Below are 7,124 nucleotides of genomic sequence, written 5' to 3'. Positions count from 1 at the left end.
TTTGGAAATCAATACGGACAAGTATCAAAAAGGTACGATATACACGGACGGGTGTTAGAAATCAATACTGACAAGTATTGAAAAGGTAATATCAACACGGAAGAATGTTAGCAATCAATACAAACGAGTATTGCAAAGGTAATATCAACACGGACGAGTATTAGAAATCAATACAGACGAGTATCGAAAAGGTACGATCAACACATATGAGTGTTGTAAATCAATACAAATGAGTATTTAAAAGGTTAGGATCAACACGAACAAGTGTTAGAAAAGAATGGCTAACACAAACGAGTGATAAAAAAGTGGTTAACACGGATGAGTGTTGGGAAAATGGTCAATAAAAACGAATGTTGGAAAAAATATAGTCAACACGGACGAGTGTTTGAAAGAAATATGGTATTTCATACAAGGTACCAAGTCATGCCTATGCTTTATATGCATGTTTGAATTTGTATGACGTAATACTCCATCCTGATGAGAATGTAATGCTTTATGAGATAATAATTACTATATGTAGAATGTCAGTTGTTGGGCTTTGTGGTATGCATGGGCTATGTAGGGCCATTTTTTTGTCAAAAGGGAGGAAGGTTGAAAATTTAAAGTAACAATGACCATTGGGTTTATCAATCTAAATTAAGGTTTTGAGTTACTGGAGGAACGAGTTTTTAATTATGCCAATGATGATTGAGCTTTAATTTTTCTCATTTGTTTTACAAGGCTTCATGACATGCCATATGCATACAATGATATGCAAGAGTGAAAAGACATGATTAATGCATGATAATGATTTATGCAATGGTTTTGGGGTTCAAAAAGTTCCCATGGGATGGGTCATGTAAGGTTTGAGGCTAGGATAAGATTTATGAAGACATGATTCTCCGACACCTACTTCAGGCTCAACGGTTATTGATACACCTTTGAATTTGCCTAAAAAACTTGAAACATGGAGAAAACTTGCACCTCCGTAGCCTATCTCTGCCCCAATCTATTGGGTATTTGCATAGATTTCCCCAATCATAAGTTATGAAGCAATCTTGTCATAGGACGATCTCGACATGGCTTGCCCTAGTGTCTTCAAAGTGTATGCCCCTGATTAGTCGTCCCCATTAGCGGTTGACTTCTTGTGCTCTTGAGATGGCCTGCCCCAGTACTTTGAACCTTGGAGCGGTGCCCTTAAGCAACTGATTCTTAGAGAGATTTGTTGAAACTCTATGTGATTGCTCCAAATTGACTGAATCTTGAAGCAACTTGCCCTTTTGCTCAATGAAGTTTTCAAGCATTTTGCCCCTTGGTGTGATCAAACTTCTCATTATGGAAACTTTCTTGATGTCAAGTGCTTATCCGTAAATAAAGTTGTTCATTTTGAAAATGATAATTCTAATGGTATGCTTATGTAAGTTTTGAAATCCAGGTTCTTTTCATTGAAAAATTATGTTGTGATATTCAGTGATCACTAGTCAACATCTCATATCGATACCAATAGAAATGATAAGCAAGTTTGAAGTAGTCAATTTTAACGCGATCTTATTGTAGTATGCTTTTGAAATAAACCTTGCTTCAATTAGGTCTTTTAAGGGTTTTAATGTCGTATGGTTCGTGGTTTCAGAAAAAAGGATGTATCACTCAGAATTTTATTTTAACTTACTGTTCTCCTTGATGTTCTCCAATCCTACGTTCAGTTAGTTCAACATAAAAGTTGATTTTTTAAAAGGGTTTTGATGGTCAAGGAACCAGTGAGACTTTTAGAGTGGAAGTCACTCACATTTTGTTTTTTGTTTGTAGTCACACGAATTTGTTATTGTTGATGATTTTTTTCTTTTGGTTCCTTTTTTTTTCTTTTCGATTTCCCTAATTTTTGCGTAGACTGTGTTTTTTTTAGTTTGCAGTCCACCGAGATGCCCTAATTTTTTCCTAAGTCACTCGTTTTCAAGTTTTCGACTTAGCAAACTTTTCTCTTTTTTTTTTTTTTGCATTTCTCATTTTTTTGTTGGAACAAATCATGTGACATTTGTTCATTTGACTTGTTGAAAGGGTTGTGATTGCCTCGTTCCTTTTGTTAATAAGGGATAACCGTTATGGATTTGTGATTTTCGACCTCGTGTGAGGGATAAGATGTGGTTGATCCTCAGACGAGATACTTCTCTTTTTTCCTTTTTGAAATTTGAACGCATGGTCAAATTAATTGAATACTACCATGCCCCTGTTTAAGATTGAGGTTTTTTTTTTACATAAAGAAACTCATACTCCTAGGCTCAAATGGGTTTAATAGATATTATATTACATATACCTCTGTGTGTTTGAGAATTTGGAACAATGCCTTACATCGTCAGCAAGGTTTTATTCAAAAGCATACACCAATTAGTTTTGTGTATTCTGATTTCATAATTCTCCTTTTGATTTTTTCTTAAACAAGAGTTTGACATTGATGAGTAAAATACGAGTGAACACAAATAGATTTGTTTGAAACATGCATATTCATTTCATTATTATTATCATTCGAGAACAAAAAGGATTCCAAATGAAAATGATTGAACAATCTAATGATCGCCGACGTGATTTTCCTTTTTATCCATACACATGTTGGACTCATCATGCTTGTAGAAGTTTATGTGATAGTCCTAAAAGGGGTTCCCCTTCAGACTCTTCCGACGGATGCAACCTCTTCAGATGTATACTTGCTTCCACTTGCACTAGTTATGGTATAATTATGCCTGCATGTGGGGGCATGGGATTATTCAGTACATTCGGGCTGTTTAGTGTGAACATGATGGCCTTTGAGTCGATCAAGTCTTGTACTTTGTGCTTCAGGGTTATGCAATTCTTGATTGTCTGCCCCTGAGTGGAACTCATATCTAGCATTCACGTCATAACCTAAAGGAATAAGTGTTGGAGGAGGTTATTGTTCCCTTAATTGACCAATGAGCTATTAATAAATTTAGGGAGTAGTTGACCGTAAGGCATATGGATTGGGTCAAACTTTTTCTACGGCCTCATTGGTCTTTGTTGGCCTTGTTTAGCATAGGATTTTTTATGCTGATTTGGATACCGATTCTGATTTTGCACTTGATTCCCTTGACTTGGTTGGGGAATAAGCAATGGTTGTTGGCAAGTGTCATACCCCAATTTTGTCCGGGCATTTTAAATTTTCATAAATTCGATTTAATTTTCAGTTTACATCACATGTACAACATAACATGCATTTTATCATTAATAATACCTGAAATATCAGTCAGGATAAATTTATTGAAAATACAGACGAATCGGTTGAATCTTTCCTCAAGTACGGAAAAAATCAACGGATAAAAAGTTTCGAAATTAAAATTGCAGACGCTAGTATTATTAATCTACGGTTCATGTAGTTTAACCTGGTGTGCTCGTTGTATTTTTCAGCAGCAGTTTCAGTTATGTTTTGACCCGCCTGAGCCTTTTAACCGATGCAAACTTATTTCAGAATTTGAAGAAACACTCTATTTTTTCAATAAGTATATTTCGCACTGATCATTTTAATGTATCTGATTTAATTTTTCGAGCAAAATTTTGCCTGACTTTTATTCATTTTTAGTCATTTTAATTTTACTCTTTCGCCAAAATATTCTGATTAAATAAATAGAATTTTTCATGTCCTTGTTTTATTTTTATCATACTCATTTTAGAAGTTGAGAATTTTATTTGATTCAATTGGTTTAAATTGTTCTAAATCGGTTAAATCATATAAAAAAGGCATTATATGAATTTTGATTTATTTAAATAGTGTGTGTTTCTTGGTGTGTTTCTTGGTGTGTTTCTTTGATTCGATCCATGCCATCAATTCAAATTGATCAATGCTCCTCATTAGCAATCTGTATCTATTTCCATCATCCAATCAAAAACAACATTTAAATTAATTGAATAATTAATAATGAAAATAAAAAATATCTCTTTTTTTTGGACACGCCAGCGGTTAGAAAAGGGAGAAAGAAACACTCTCTCACACTCCAACGTCTCTCTCTGAGCCAAAAAGGAAAGAAAATAATAAAAGAGAAAGAGGCATCGTCCCTCTTCTTGTGGAATATCCATTTTTTCCCTCCAACAAACTCTATGCTCTCTCTGTTGTAAAAGAAAAAAAAACAGAAAGTATAAAGAAAAAGAGAAGCTTTTTCTCTTCGTCTTCCCCCTCCACTCTTAAGATCCACGACCACCATCTCCATTTGATTTCCATCTTCTTCTTCGCTGACCCCCATCCTCCATAAACCCTATTCACCTCCACGAACCCCTCACCTTCACAAACTTCAGAATGTAAACCCAACCCTCAAACCGCCGGCGACTTTTCTCTCTTCCACCACACACTTCCGATCTCCACCGGCAATAGCCGACCGAAAACCATAACGAACCCACCGACGAACTTCCTCTCACGCCGTCACACCTACCGCCATACCAAGACTCTCTATAATGCCTCTCAAGCTCGACCCATCCTAAGTCGTCGAAGTTTATGTCCGCGTCACCGGAGGTGAAGTCGGAGCAGCGAGTTCCCTCACTCCCAAGATCGGTCCCCTCGGTCTCTCCCCGAAAAAGATCGGAGAAGACATCGCTAAGGAAACCGCCAAGGACTGGAAGGGTCTTAGGGTTACCGTCAAGCTCACCGTTCAGAATCATCAAGCCAAGGTAGTTGTTGTTCCATCTGCGGCGGCGCTGGTTATCAAGGCCTTGAAGGAACCAGAGCGTGATAGGAAGAAGACGAAGAACATCAAGCATAACGGTAACATTTCTCTTGACGATGCTATTGAAATTTCTAAGATTATGAAACCTAGGTCGATGGCGAAGGAGCTTGCTGGAACTGTGAAGGATATCTTGGGGACGTGTGTCTCGGTTGGATGCACTGTTGATAGAAAGTGATCCTTTTCTAAATGCGTACAAGCTGCTGTTGTTCAATTTTAAAAGTATAGAAGTTATTCTTTTCTAAATATATTTAAATCATATAATATAGAATTTTAAAATATTTTTTTTTCTTTTCTTGCTTGCTGTTATAAAGTATATAAATTTTGTATTTTTAATGCATTCAAGTTATAAAGTATGGAAATATATATATTTTTAAATACATTCAAAGTTATAAAGTATAGAATTTGAAAGTATAGAAATTTGTTTTTCTAAATACATCCAAGTTATTACAAGGTGCATAAGTACTCCAAGGTTTCACAATTTTCTTTCTTATGCAGACAAATTAGTTTTTATATATGTTGCTATTGATAAAGTATCATAGGTTGTTTTCTGTTACAATTAATTCTTTGATTCAACCATTTAGTATTTATTTTGTTGTTTATTTCATTTTTTATGTTTTAATTAAATTAATTAAAGTTTTGTCTAATTAGATAATTCTGATTAATTAATTTTAATTTATTTGATTATTTGATTTAATTAAATAATTTCTGAGAATTAATCTTAATTAACTTCTTTAATCGATTTAACCAAATTTAAATTAATTAATTTCCTTAATTAGATAAGCATCGATTTATTTCACTATCAGTTTCACAAATCATTTGCAAACCATCAATTCGATTTCATTCATAATCAATCTCATTTCGAGACCATTTTCATAATTCAATTCATATGCACATGTAAATACAAACCTCGGTCAATATCGAGTGCGCCTTTTCCAAATCAATTCACAACACTTAATCACAATCAAATACTGTTTCATTTGGAAATGAAAAGGGAAATGGCTTTGAGTTTTCAATTCCTCTCCTCGATTATTTGAATATGAGTTCTCTTACTCGGTTAGTCAAATGGTCGTCACTTCTATTAACCTAAGCACAAACAAATCAAATTATTTTATAATAAGAAACAAAAAGGGAGATGACTTTGAGTCTTCAATTTCTCTCCTCGATTATTTGAATACAAGTTCTCTTACTTGGTTAGTCAAATGATTGTCGTTCTTCCACAAACTTCCAAGCCCTGATTAAATCAAAACACTTTCATAATAAGGTAAATGAAAAGGGAGATGACTTTGAGTTTTCAACTTCTCTCCTCAATTGTTTCAATACGATTTCTATTACTCGGTCAGTCGAACAATTGTCATTTTTTCGCCAACTTATACCGTAAGTCAAATCATTATCAAACTATACGAAAAGGGAGATGGTCTTGAGTTTTCAATTCCTCTTCTCAAATTCTTGGGTATGAGTTGTCTTACTCAACCATTCAAGTACTTGTCGGTTATCTAAAATACATCGACCATACATAAACCTATTTTCATAATCACTCAGATGAAAAAGAAAGCGGTCTAGAGTCTTCTATTCCCTCTCCCGACTGTTAGGATACGAGTTGTCTTACTCGATTATCCGAGTAATCATCATCCAACCAAAAACATTTCAACTAATCAAAAACACCCAACATATTAATCCAACTTGTCACCCCCATGTGACCTAAACTATTTTCAAAAAGAACAATGTTAATCCTTTCTAATGCGCACAACAAACCAATGCTTAAGCCTCCGCCGAGAGTAGACAAGCCAACGTTTAGCCTTTAGGATGCGATCTAAATAGTTGTTCACTAAAAAACACCAACCAACCGTAGTCCCCGAACTACGAATGCTCTGATTTCCTTATTATACCATAAGGATACGTAGGCAGGAGATTGTTGTATCTTCGCGAGCACACTAATAAAAAACCTCCCCTTTCACTTTTTGAGGTTCTCATCCATTTTCAATATTTTATAACCCAAAGATAACAAACAAACATAAATTAACACACAAATCGCAAAATTGAACTAAAAGGTTCCCGTTGAGTACAACGAACGTAAGGGGTGTTAATACCTTCCCCTTACGTAATCCACTCCTGAACCCGAATATGGTTGCGACAACCATTATTCTATTTTCTAAAGGTTTTATTGATATTTTCCTATTCCTTCTTTGGAATGAATAAAGTTCGGTGGCGACTTTGTTTCAAACGACATTTTTCCGCGTCCTATCGCGAGGGATCGCATTTTTTTCGAGGTGCAACAGATGGCGACTCTGCTGGGGAAAGCTCCAAGCAAAAGAGAGTGAAGCCTAATTTAGTTCAGTTTCTGTATTGTGTGTTAATCTTGTTTGTTTGATTTTTATTTTTGTTATGTTATTATTATTCTGTCATAATTATTGTATTGTGATTTAT

At 35.0% G+C, this 7,124-nt stretch overlaps 1 pseudogene; it reads left to right on the top strand.

Annotated features, from left to right (window-relative positions):
- Window positions 1-4,431: 4,431 nt before the first annotated feature.
- LOC127079203 (60S ribosomal protein L12-3-like) lies at window positions 4,432-4,875 on the top strand (annotated as a pseudogene).
- Window positions 4,876-7,124: the final 2,249 nt, after the last annotated feature.

This window comes from Lathyrus oleraceus, chromosome 5, assembly GCF_024323335.1.
Source record: "Lathyrus oleraceus cultivar Zhongwan6 chromosome 5, CAAS_Psat_ZW6_1.0, whole genome shotgun sequence".
Classification (NCBI taxonomy): Eukaryota; Viridiplantae; Streptophyta; class Magnoliopsida; order Fabales; family Fabaceae; genus Lathyrus; species Lathyrus oleraceus.
The sequence above is the reverse complement of the archived record's forward strand: the minus strand, read 5'-3'. Positions and strand labels throughout refer to the sequence as shown.